Source organism: Astatotilapia calliptera, chromosome 1 (genome assembly GCF_964374335.1).
Source record: "Astatotilapia calliptera chromosome 1, fAstCal68.1, whole genome shotgun sequence".
NCBI classification, from domain to species: Eukaryota; Metazoa; Chordata; class Actinopteri; order Cichliformes; family Cichlidae; genus Astatotilapia; species Astatotilapia calliptera.
The window spans coordinates 24,397,638-24,411,521 of NC_137422.1; the positions used below are offsets into that span (position 1 = coordinate 24,397,638).

A 13,884-nucleotide genomic window follows, 5' to 3' on the forward strand; every position below is an offset into this window, starting at 1 on the left:
CATGGGCAGGATGTTTATACAGCAAAATGTAAACATTTTCCCTGGCCTTCTTTAAATAAAAAATCAAGCAAAAGCCCAGTTAGATCAGCTAATACTCAATCTGATGCGATATGCTTGCCTGTTCGGAGAGTCGATGCTGGACGTTTTAACACATGAATATTGTTTGTGTAATGTAGTCATAATATTTACGCGGGGACGCAAGAGGAGTGAGGTGGAAGCTCCTCCGAACTCTGAACACAGAAACTCGGACTGGGACTTGAGATCGACTTCTGCAGGCACTTCTCCATCGAATGATCGTGGAATTGAAGTAAGGTGGATTTAAGGCTTTCATTTCACAGGATTACTAGTGATGCAGCTCTTTAATCCCCACAGCAGGAGACATAGAGTGTTCGATTTGCACTATGTTACATAATATAGGACAATTAGAAAAGTTGAGTTCAAATTTGGATCAAGCTCTGCCTTCTTGCACTAAGTGACAGTTTACTTGGAAAATGGTTGTTTTCTTTTTTTCCAACACTGAAAAACCAACTTTAAGATCGCTTTATTGCTCTCTCACAAAATTGCGAGCGAGAGCTACTGGAAGTCGAGGAGTATAGCCTGAAACTGTTGACAGTAGGTTGGTTATTGTTCCCTGGAGATCTCGATAGCTGCAGCCTGCAACCTTTTGAATTCAGTTAGATGAGCGCGTGTTTCTGCTCGCTGTCGGCGTTATTGTTTTTTAGGGGTTCGTGACTGTTGATTTTGGCACCGTGGACATAAATACGAGGAGAATATATGTATTTTGGTTCGTGCGTAAAACCAGTGTTTGACGACTCCATTGTGCGCAAAAATCCTGTAATCTTTTCAAGGAGTTCCGTTTGAGGTGACACATTTTAATCAAACTCAGTGTATAAGTAAAATATCGCGCGGTTTATTAATGTTCCTACTGATTAAATTCCCCAGTGCCAAAACATAAGCGGGCGGTTTTCTTTTGTTCCAAGTAGTTTGCCCAAAGGGAAATCGAGAAAACAATTCTCTGTAAAAAAACAAAAAATCATTGTCAGCCCAAAGGTGATAGCTGTGCCAAGGTTAGATTTTACTGTTGCAGAGGAGATTTAGAACCACGGATAAGTGAATGTAAGTATTGTTTTAACCAGTGCCTGTTCGGCCAATCGCCTGAAGTGAGGGCCACACATTTATCAGCATAGCAGACCACCCAGCGCGCACCAGGGGCAGGCGCGCTCCCGTCCTCTTTCTGCCCACTGCATTTAATTACCGCTGATGACTTCATACCATTCTTTGTCTCACGCTCTTCAGAGTCAGGTTATTTGCAAATATATCTATATATACAAAAGCATTTATATAGCTGAGGGGATATGTCTCTTGTGTTTAAGAAGAAATTATCTGTTTGATGGCCTCTGCTGCGTATTCACACGGTGCAAAGTTATATATTTTCATAATGGAGAAATCGATTAAAGGTATTATTCACCCTCAGAATATCACATAGTACAAGCAGTACAAGAATACAGGAATATTATACAGTACAAGTACAAGAAATGTCCTTTTTTGTATGTAATGGAAACAGCGAGTTTTGAAAATCTTTTTGCCCCCTCCTATGGACAGGTATGCAAACACACACACACACACACACACACACACACACACACACACACACACACACACACACACACACACACACACACACACACACACACACACACAAAACTGCCTAAAAGGTGGCATATTATGTTCATCATCACTGGGGCTGGAGATCCGAGGTCAGAACCTCCCCTTTGCTGTGTCGCAGACGAAGTCATGCACTTTTCCGTGACGTCGCATCTTGAAATATTTGACAGCGCTGCATCCTCAGGAATGCTTGTCCACTTAGGTGGAGGTACACCGCAGAGCGCACAGTACTGACAGGCTTTCCGGGTCGCTTCACTAGTATTTACTGAAACAGATTTTCGGTTGATCGCGTTGTTACAATAATCTGCTGACCTGTACGTAGACATTTTTTGTTTGTCACATTCTTACTTAAGAGAGCCTACTTTTCATAGGATCATATGATAGATAATAATAATAATGAAAAAAAACTATGTATGTATATAAAATGTAATTATTTTCCAATTCAGTCTAAGCAGCATTGCCATGTTCTTCAGCTCAGTCTTGCCACTGCGCACAAAATAAAAAAACAGAAACTTACTGATATCTGTTATTACGTGATTAAATGATAAAATGAGGTGCCGTGATCATCTAAGAAAGACTTGACATTATAAAGTTAGAAATAATTTCCTTGTCACGAGTATTACATTATGCCTACACCTGGCGGATCACAGATTTAAAAGAAGCGGAAGCTATGATCTTAATTTGATTTGGACTCTGAACAAAATACAAGCTCGGCGAGATTAGGCCTAAGGTGGAGAGAGACTCTCAAAATATTAGGTGCAATAACTTGGTTAAATGTTTCTTTCTTTAACTAATAAACCGTTTACCTCTTTAATGGTAAAGGAGGGTCACAGAGAGGCCGCAGGGACTTGTTTCAAGGAGTGTATGACAAGTAATCGATCAACTGGCTGTAAATTCGACCGACTTGAACTTGAAATAAGTTTATAGGCAAAAATTTCTAATACATTTTTATTTTATAAACAGTACTTGAAAACGGGAATAAGATATGGATAGCAAAAAAACCGAACAAAAAAAACACATGAATAAATGTTTCCATTAATGTCGTTTGTTTGACCTAAACTGACTGCAAATCTGAGAAAGAAAAACACATTTTTAATTATTATGAGCTCGAATCAACACATAAAAAATAAGATCTAACCTCAGTCTCTCAGGGAGCTGAAATCAATTAACAAAGACATGAATGGCTGTTAATAAGAGAATCTGGTTCAGAGTTTGAATTATCGTATTTTTTAACGACATAGGTTTTTCTCTTTACTTTTTATTCTCACACCCATTTTATTTTTACGTGTTCTACAGAACTGAAATGTCAGCAACTCTTTAAATGCACAAATAGTGCCGAGCTCTCAGTTTTGCACACAAATGCTCGAGAAAAATGTAGAAAATAAAAGTGTTTATCTCGCATTTATAAGAATTCTGATAAATATTTAATGCTTTATTGACTAACATTAATAACCCAAATAAAAAAAGTAATCCGATTGAAATGTTATTCATATATATGTGGTTATGATGTTTTTTTTTAAACATTTTTAAACAATTTGTATTCTTAACTGTGTAAGATGGGTTTCTGGCTCTTTGCTTCTGCAGTGTCGCCTGTAGTTCACTCAGCATTGTCACTTTAATTAAAAACAGTGTGTCCTAATGTCGGAGTGGGCACCCCCTCATCACTTTCCCTGCGCTGTAGGTGGTCGTGTATATTTTCGTTTAAGTGGTGTTTATGTGATCGAGAAGGGACGGGATTGCTAGCAGACCGCTGATTGCGCGCGTTGGGCCACTATGTGGATTTGAAGTGTATTTGATGGGCACTGCCGTCTCCAGTAATCAGCTGCTGCAGAAATGGCTTTATGATCATTTAATTTTCCAGATAAGATATCGGTACTACAAAGAAAAGTAGTTACCTCTAATCTGCTCATCAAGACATGTTTTCAATATTTTTTCTAACCTCATCAATTCTGACAGAGATGTCCACAACTTTTATAGAAATGTTTGATTTTGCTCAAATTAAAAGGATGCACACAATCGCGCTTCCGTAGGTCCCTAGAGTATGACACTGAGCCGAAGTTACTTATATGAGCACTACTGACAAATCAAAGGATAAATCAATGTTTCCAGCCTGTGCGTCATGCTGAAGATATCGGAGTCTGATGGATATAAAAATGTGTAAGTAAATCTTATCTCAGTTAATTTGTGTTACCTTTCCCTCCAAAAAGGGAGGGGAGGATTTATTTAATCAGAAAATTAAATTTTACAGTGCAATCATTTTAATTGGAATTCGTGGAAGAGTGTGGAAACACAGCCTTGCTTAGTTGTTTTAAGTTTCCCATCGGTTACATTCTGGTGTCACGTCTCACATAGAGACATACAGCCACCTGCCTGCATCCGCCTCACACCCGCACTAATAGCTGTGTTGTTATCAATTCCTTCGATTCAGCTTTATTTCTGTAGCGCCACATCACAACACGATTTATCTAAGGGCATTCTAGCAAAATAATAACCTTCTATTGTCATGGAAGGTCCCCTGCAGAAAAAAAAATTCCTGCAGGACTAGAAGCGCAGAGAGGGGAGCATTAAAGGGGGAGAGCAGAGACAAAAAGATCAACTCGGAGAAACAGCAGACAATAAACATTGAGTAGGTTGGTCAGGTCAGTGACCTTATCCTTAGACTTAAACTGACAGCTGGGAGTCCTCCATAGAGATAATAACACCGTACAGCATGAATTCAGATTGAAACCATGAACTGAATGAATTTGTTTTAGTTAAATTAACCCCAGGCATCGTTAGAATATCTTATACTGTAACTGTAAAATTAGTACTAGAGTCCTTTAAGCTTTTGGTCATCTGGTAATTCATTTTAGATTTATATGTTGGATAAAGGAGCATTTTTTTCTTTTTTTTTTGTCATTATCAGTTAACAGATAAAGAGGTTATCATACCAAAGTATGAGTCATTGGTTTAAAAAAACGCTATTGTGAGAACCCCAGGCTGCTCAGCGACACTTCACACGCCTTCCCGCAACTGTCCCTGGTGTGCCATATTGTCAAATTATAGACAGCCCACTCCCACTCCTGTTTTCTTTCTTTTTCTTCTAGATTCACTTGTTTGTCACATGTAAAAGCAAATTTGACCCTGTTTTTTAAATTTTTTTTAAATTGTCTTCTTTCGACATCCTCATGTCGAAGCATTCCTTTCAGACAATGAAAAAACAAGCATGAAAGCATATGTAAAATTCTTTCTGGTTTATTTTGTGATTATAAGCAGTACCACATAATTTGACATGAAGGACAGCAGTGGGGAGAATTTGGCAGGTCCGGAGCTTTCACAAATTCCTGACTTTCCAAATGTGGTTAGCACTTGTAGGGAAAATGCTTCATAATTTTATATACCTGTATATAGCAGCAAACTGGTGTTTCGGTAAGTTTGTAACTTTTTGGATGTGTGTGTGTTTAAAAAGGAAGTCAAAAGGGCAGAATTCAAAGGAAAGAGAAAAATATTATTTAAAAATGTATATTGCATACAATAGACACACAATATACATTTTATTTACAAAGTTAAAGCATTCATGGTACGTTTTTTTAATGGCTCAGTGGCTGTTTTCATATTTAGTTCTGTATTAACGCAATTTCTCTTATAAAAATATTTCACAATGTTCCTTAATATAGTCAATTTTCAATGATTTTCATGCATTATTTTTTAAATAATATTTTATTTTGGTTTCTTGAAAACATTATAATCAAAAGTTTAATTACAAAAACAATACATTGCAAAGCTTGTCAGAGTAATAGTAAGATTGGCTATTTTGGTGAATAAGAGATGATTAAAGCAGCAGTTACACTAGCAAAATATTGAATGACAGCATGTGATATTTCTCAAAGTTTCCGGTTTCCCTCAGTGGGAGTGATGGTGTGTGGTCTTCATATTTGTTTACTTTCCTTTTAGTAAAGCTTTATTTAAATGCGTAGAATATTTAAACTAGGACATACTTGTCGTCATCATGCATGAGTGTTCCTCAATAGTTCTGTTTTTTTGCATTTAAGTTAATTTAGGGCTCAGTGTGATTCATCCAAAGCTGCTTTGTGTGTTAATTAGCTTTTATTCATGATAAAAGTATCTATTTGATTCAAAGCCTTGATTAAACGCATTGTACTTGAGGCAGTATGATCTTTTGTTTCTTGTGTGACATTATCTGGTGGATTTTTTAAAAGTCGCTGCACATCGTTTTGTGCTCAACATAAAAATGACATTTTTTTAGATGCTTTCCTGCATCACGGCCTTACTATTTCTCTCTCTCCCTCTATTTTTTTAAAAAGAAAAGACTCAATCCCACACAGTGAGTTCGAGCCTGTTTGGTGCCCCACCCTGGAGTCCTGCACACCTCCCAGGGCCGGTCCATCATGGTCTGTCTAATGCAGGCAAAGACATCAATAATGAGAGCTGAAGCAGAAACCACAGCGGAGAACACAAAAGAGAGAGGGAGGGCGCACACAGGCCACAATTGGCTCTGCTGCAGGTTAGCTTCTTTGATATTGCCTTGATTTCAGTTTGATGGGTGCACATGGGGCGACATGGGTTTATACGTATGTGTTTACATAATATGTATGGTGTTTACGCACAGCCCACCGACTCTTTTTTTCTTTACTCTGAAGGGGGATTTTCCTGTGGCAAGCTGCTTCGGAAAAAGCAATTAAGAATTCCCAAACAGTACACCACAATGGGAGATATCGTTTGTGCAATGTGTGTTCCATGTCCCTCACAGTTTTTGTCTGGAATGGGTTGACTATTTTTAATCTGCACATAACCGAATCCACCTACAGACAAACCACAAATTGAATGAAGGGGAGGGGGATGAGTGGGCACTGTAATTGCCTATTGTGGAGCTCAAACTCCTCTGTTCTGCCATAAACAGCTTTTGGTAGTTCACAACTTGATACCCAGTGCTCTTGAAATGAGGGCATATCCTTGTCGTCTGTGGGAACCCATTGCCAGGCAGTGGTTGGAATCAGTCAGGAATGCTTTGGGATGGTAACTGGATTCAGTTGTAATGCCCAGCTCTCCACAGCGGAACACTAGGGTGGGAAAAAGGCCGGGAGCATTTCCTGAGTGGAGGGGGGTCCCAGCGAAGCATCACGCGCATGGGCATCATGTGACAGAGACCCTGCCAGGTTTAGGCTGTGATCCCAAGTGAAGAGAGGAGTAGAGATGAGTACACCCGTTAGGAGAGGTGTGGTTGGTGCGGTAGGCAGTGCCAGGGAAATAAATGAGAGGACAGGGAGAGGCTGGAATGAAGAAAGAAGCTTAAATATTGTAAGTGCAATGTAGTGTAACCCCTGAAGGACTAGTCAAGAGCTCAATAAGAGAAGGGGGTAAATTGGTGGCATCTGTCTGAATTATTTATTTATTTATTGTGAAAAATGTGAATTAATTTGTTAAATAGCCTTTTTAAATTGTTAGAAATTATTTAGAGATTCATTTTTTGTGTTGAATTTTTGTATTTGTTTAGGTTCGCCTTCATTCATGTTTTGAGTTTAGCTGCTCACAAAATATGCAAAACAACAGTAATGTTTCATACAGCCAAATCAAATAAAGAAGCTCCTCCCTTATTCAGATGGGGTCACCACAGTGGGTAGCTCCACGTGTTTGATTTGGCAGGTTTTATACAGCGGAGGCTTTCCTGATGCAATTCCTAAGGGATTTGTGTCTCTTCCCAGGTCAAGCAGGGATCTTTTTCTTGTTGGGCAAATGTGTAGATCACTGTGCTATGGAGAAGTTTGTAATTTTTTAAAACTGTGTACACAGCAGGGAGGTTTTAACAGCCTCATTGGCTCACCACCAGAAGTTTTGCATTTAATGAGAGGAAGCGTGCTTGAAAAGAAAGTGTCTATGATTTCAAAATGACCAGGTTATTAACAAACAAGTGTCCTCAGCACACTGCAAATCACTGCCCAAGTCTCCAAGGGGCAATGGCATCAGATTCGGTAAATTTTGGTACATCTGTTCACAATAAAAGGCCATGATCGCCTCTGAGTTTTTTAACTGTAAAAAATGAATGCAGTCCAACTATTTATTTATCTTTTGAAATTTAACCTCAGTGGAGACCACTATAAAGTGTGTGTCTGTGTGTGAAGGCAGATGCCTGTGTGTTTTGATTTGACTAAGTTATTGCTCTGAGATGAAGGGGGTGTGACCTATGTGGCAATCTGTGCAAATTGTGTGACAGAAAAACACAACAGAACAAATATTGTTGCACAAGAAAAAAAAAAAAAGAAAGAAAAGGAAAAAAATAGCAGTTTGTTTGTTCATTTCCCTTCCTGAATTTGATAATGCTTTCATCTCCAAACTCAACTGCAACAAACCACATTTTAAAGCCACTATAACGAAGCCAACAGATGTTATTTTAACAGTGTTTGTTTAAGCTCAACGCACCACTTACATGTTCCTTTGGACTTGAGAAAAATAAGAGTGTGAATCCATCCATCCGTCTGGCTCTGTGTCTGCTTTTCTGTGCAGTCAGTGGCTGCATCATTGTTGTTTTTACATGCTTCTTGCAGCTGCCTATGCCACTGATACATGTATTCATGTATCAGTGTATACGAGAGTCTCGCTGACTAAATATTGGTGTGTATATGTGTCCAGCCTGGTGCTGGCAACCAGACATTGCTCTCTTTGGCTTGTGTAAATGTTGTGGTGATCTTGGGAAGAATCTTACCTTATGGTTGTCAAAGGGCTTTTTATTTCCACCTGCTACCGGCCTCTTTCCGCTGGTCTGCTCTATAACAATGGTACTGCGAAAGCTGCGGAGTTTAAAGTGATTTATGTTAGACTGTATTTGGCCCTTCTTCAGATTGGGGCCTGAAAGGAAGTGGCTATCCCTCCCTTCCACCTTAAATACCCTGCAGGCTTCAAGAGCTGATCAGGACTTTCTTAGGCATCTCATTTTAACAAAGTGCCAATGTGCTCAAAAGACTAGCTGGCAGGTGCAGATAAACAATGTTTTCAAGACTTATAAGTCAATTTACCAGCACATAAAACACAATGTAGTTCATTTCTGCGATACACTCAAACCCAGATTTAGCCCCTCCATCCTTTCTCTAGCCATCACTCTTTTTTCTGGTCCTGTCATGGGGGAACGAGATACAGCCTCATCCCCACTGCATTCTTTCCATTTTGCTGAAGAGGAGCGTGGCAGAGAAGGCAATCTATCACCCAAACTGTCCGTCCATCTCTCTCCCTACTTCTAACTGTGTTTCTCTTTCTCCTTCCTCTAGGCTAGAGTGGGCAGGCATGCGGCTTTGGCCACAGGAAGCTGTGAATTCTTTGGAGAATGGAAGATGTCTGATGGAGAGACATACTGGCCCTCCACCCACCCACTCACCACCTCAAAATGACCCCTGACCCTTTTCATGTGTTTATATCAGACCGTGGAAGTGAGAAATAGTGATGAGTCACTCTGGCTGTGTGTTTACACTCTGGAGTCACGCAAGGAAGGAAATCAGCCACGGTCTGCTAAAAGTGGCGAGGTGAGAGAGAATAGCTGCAGTCCCGAGTGCTGCAGTGATTTACCTCAGAGCCAGAATTTGCTTCGTGTCATCTCTGCTGTGAAAACTTTCAACCTGCAGAAAAGCACAGTAGACCTTTGTGGAAGAAAAGGGCCAAAACAAGTAGTAGCCACTGGGGATAGGTGTGCGTATGAGAGAGAGATACGGCATATTTCAGGAAACATAACAGTTAGAATAAGTAAGATAATTATTTCAGCAGAATGCATCTCATCGAGATGTTACAGAGTTCTTAATATGTTGGACTTTTGTGTTCTGTTAGAGATGACCACGTTTAATTTAATTGCACTTTAATCATTCTCACACCTCACTGTGTTTAAACGAAAACCTACACTCGCACACATTCACTTTGTTTTTAAGAAGAGCTGTTTTTAAAACTCATCACTGCACATTTAACTGTGTTATTCATCTTTCACAAATATTTTTTTAGGAGTATTAAATAACTAACTAAAACTGCTATTACACTTTCACCTGGCATTGTTTTGAACCAGGAGTTTATGCGATTGAGTTTTTGCAGTCGATGATTTTCAAAAGAAAAAACAAAGCAGCAAACATTTGAAAACCCTTAATTACTTTGCAGCATATTTTAACATTTTACTTGAATATTTCAAATGATCTCACCCTCCTAATTGTCTCCAGGTTGGACAATATCCCAAAAAATTATAAGATTATTAAAATACTTGATGTATAAATGTGATTTCTTTTATTTTTAAAAGCAAAGCAGATTACATGAAAGCAAAAAAGAGTCCATTCTAATGACTACAGCGATATACGGGTGTGAAAATATTTCATAAAAGTACAAAGTTAGCCGGGTTTCTGGGTGACATATTTTTACTGATATGCATAAAACAATTGAAATCTGAAATGTAAATTTCTGGTGGAAGACAAACATAACACTGTTCGCTGGTCTTACTTCATCATTGCCATCAAAACCAGTTGTGTTGTGCTCAGGAAGCCTTTATGTTCAGTGTACTGTAAGGTGTGTTTACTGTGGCTTCCACCAGTGTTTCAACCACAGTGTCATTGTTGTCCTCCACTGTGCGTGACTTTAGCTTTTAAATTGCACAACTGTTGTTTGCGAGACAGAGCTGTAGTTACTGCCGCTGTGCTCTGTAAATAAAAAGTGACACTTTATTTCTTCCTGTCATTGCACTGGTGCAAGTACCTTCATTGCTGACTGCACCGCGTATCCTTTTACACACCCCCGTACACACCGCCACAATGAGAGAGTCAGCAGCTCTTATTTTGGCCGATCTCTCCTGAATTGTAAGTCCTGTCAGGGGTTTTGATTGATAGTTGCATTTATCACCATATTATTAAGTAATCAGGCTCACCACAGCTGGGCCTGAAGCTCCTTAATTCTAGCTAAAGTACACAACTTCATGCTAATTAAAGGTTTGGTAAACCTGTTTATTTTCGTGAATTTTTAGAATATAGTTGTGTGTGTTATTATGTGTTTTAAGTGTGCTGATTATTGCATTTGTATGCTCTCAGGAACATTTAGAGCCAAGCTTTACTGCTTCATGTTCATAAGAAAAACTGTGAATAATCACATGTGGAGAGAAATAATTCATGCTTCATATGCTGCATGTAGAACGTAGAATATTCTGCATTAGTAAAAAAAATATCTACAAAATGACTACGAGTGAATGAGACTAAATTCTGTAAATAACACAAGAGGGTGAAGCAGTCTGTGTTCTGTGGATCAGGAGAGGTTTGGTCTCGTTTTCTTAATAGAGCCTGCAGTGAGCTGCATTTGTGTATTCCTGAGGTAAACACAGTCATGGCAAAGTGGACGCGCTGCTGAGTGTGTCCTGACTGGAGACAGAGAGCACTGTGGCACTGTACTTTCTGAGACGCTGGCAGCTCTCTCGAGGTAGGGTTAATTTGATGAATGGCCATTTGCTAATGGGCCATGTATTAGGGTGAAAAAGCTCCTTTAAAAGCCATAGTTTGAGTCGTTTCTATGGGCAATTTGATTTAGGAATCAATCAAGTGGCAGATGTTCCATGTTGCATCAGTCAACTTTGTCCTATACGCTTGCTTTTTACTTGATATGAATTGCTTGAATGACTGTGTGCAGTAATCAAAGCAGAACATAATTTCATATAAGTTAAAACATCAGTGAGGCCATACCTTGATTTTAAAAAGCAATTCGTTTTAGCTATTGTATATGTAAACTGAATAATGTTAAAAATGAAATATATACCGTAATCTTATTTTTTCTTTACCACCTCCTTAAGACTTTAGTACTTGCAGCGTTAAGTTGTCCACAGGGAAGAAACGCAAGCTGGAGTTCCAATAAAGTTAATTTATGTTTTCTGTATATTCTGAATTTTTTTTGTGCAGTAAGCTAAATACCTAAAGTGGAAAGACTGACAAATATATATACATAAAGATTTCGTTGTACTTATCTGCAATAACAGTAAAAAGCTTTGTTCTTTTTTGTCTCTTTAATGCAGATTGTGTGTGTGTGTGTGTGTGTGTGTCGCAAAACTGTAATAATAGTGACACTAATAATTATATATAAAAATATTAAACCTATGGCTGCTGGTGTTTGTGTAATAATTGATCCCGTATTTGTTACTATGCTTCTGTTTTTATATGTTTTATGAAAAAAAACTGAACGGCTATTTTGCAAAAATTGACAAAGTTTCCATGTTTTCACCAATAAATGTCCAATTTCTGCACAAACTTGAAATGCTGGTTGTGCATTTTTGATATTTACCCTCCTTTCTCTACTTACAAAATCCACACATGAACAGACGACTAAATAAGACCTACTAATGGTGAACTGCAAGGCAAAACTTCAGTCAATAGCTTCTTTTTTTTCTACATACGGTAATCTTTTGCATATGAAACCACTTAATCAGAGTTAAATTTAGCATTAGAGCCAAATTCAAGTGAACAACCACTTAAAGACCTTATGATGACTTCTCTGGTTTTCTGTGGTAGGGTGTAGCGCACATATGATAAACATTGCCAGATACAAATTCAGAAATATTGAAGCTGCTGGTGGTCCTCATTTTTATTTATGTTAACTTTTTTTCCCAAAGAATTGTAGGTAGGTCAGTGTTTGTACTGTCCAGTTTTCCAGCTAAGTAGACCTTGCAACTGAATGACACTTGATCAATAAATAATAGCACTGCTTATCCGTGATATACAACAGGCTCGAGCGCTTGTGTTGTCTGTGACCTTGGACCTAAGTTTGGCTAAAAGCAGATTCACGCTGGCTTATCAGTGTTTCTGCAGAGGTCGTGTGAATCAGAAGAGCTCAGACATTCTTAAAATATATATTTTGAATACTGAAAAAAGTAGAAATGATCAGATGGATTGTAGTTGTACCGCTGAAATTAAAGCCGTTCAGCAGGAATCTTGAACATGTCTTTTTCATTGGTGAATATGTGTCAGTAATGAAGTGCAGAACTAGTTTTATAGCATTATCTAGTTTAAAGCAACAAATACTCTGCAGTGTTTATCTAAAAATCACACTGTAGTGGATTGTACTTACAATCACTTCTGTCCTTAATATTAAGCAGAGAGTGACAGACACTCAAGATGTTAATTTTCCAGGAGGCCATGTGCCATTTCTCCATGTCCAAAACGCTTTATCTCAGGTGTTGGTAAGGACAGACTGAGAGACAGACAGCCACATGGTTCTACTTTTGCCTGCTAATTCCAGGGAATCAATCCTAAATGACACCTATGGGATACACAGAGTGGATTTCTCTCTGATGCAGATTGGTGGTGGTTTGCAGATGAAAGACAGTAAAATAAATAAAGTTGTGGCAAGCAGGCAGAACTCTTCTGTCCACACAGTACAACCATAATGGGATACATGCTGACATGCGGGAAGAAGTGGAGGCCTGCTCCTGTTTTCACCGCTGTTGCCATGGAAATGCTGATGGACTGCTGCTGCTCGTCCTAAATATCTCTGTTGACATTTGTTTTGAAAAACATTCTGTTTTTCGCTTTCAAAGGGTCGGAGAAAGTTACCAAACAAGTAGAATAATAGTGATTAGCAGAAGGCAGCTCTGTTTGCCGTTAACCTCTCAGCTTGCTGGTACTCTTTTAATCCTAAAACACGTCATTAAATCAAACTCAGCAGTATCAAATGGCTTTTTAACCTCCCCTAATTAATCTTTTCATCAGCTGCTGTGTCTGCGGTTGGCCTGAAGTAAGAATGGTAATGGTAAGGCAATCCTTGCTTGACTCATCCAGGCTGGGATCATACATGATACTCCTACAAGTTACTCCAACCTGCTTTTCCCCCCTGGTGCCAATGCAAATTCATTGTGTTGCACAATACAGGACATTTCACTCTTGTTGGGGTTTTTTTGCATCTCTATTTGAGCATGGCTTAAATTCAATTCCTACTGCTTATTTTGCTTATGTTGAACTGTATTTGTACTTATTGTACTTGGTCTGCTGAAGGGGAAAGTGTGTGCTCAATGCAATGGCTGTATATATAGGACTGTTTTGTGAACCATTTTGAAACCAGTCACCGTTCCATATGCAAATAGCATATATTATATCATGTAAAAATCTGCAGCCTCCAGTATGCATATGTTGAGAATGGACTTTTCAGAGACGTCAGACCTCTTCAACATCTACTTATTTATGCTATGATGACAAAGAACTAGAAGAGGCAACATTTAAAAACATCTGTCTA

The 13,884-nt window shown here is 38.7% G+C and overlaps 1 long non-coding RNA gene across 1 annotated transcript; it reads left to right on the forward strand.

Annotated features, from left to right (window-relative positions):
* Positions 1-70: 70 nt before the first annotated feature.
* On the forward strand, positions 71-11,913 carry LOC113022285 (uncharacterized). Its single transcript, XR_003272418.2, has 3 exons — positions 71-307; positions 5,970-6,169; positions 8,925-11,913. It is a non-coding gene; the product is annotated as an uncharacterized LOC113022285 (long non-coding RNA).
* The last annotated feature ends 1,971 nt before the right edge of the window (positions 11,914-13,884 follow it).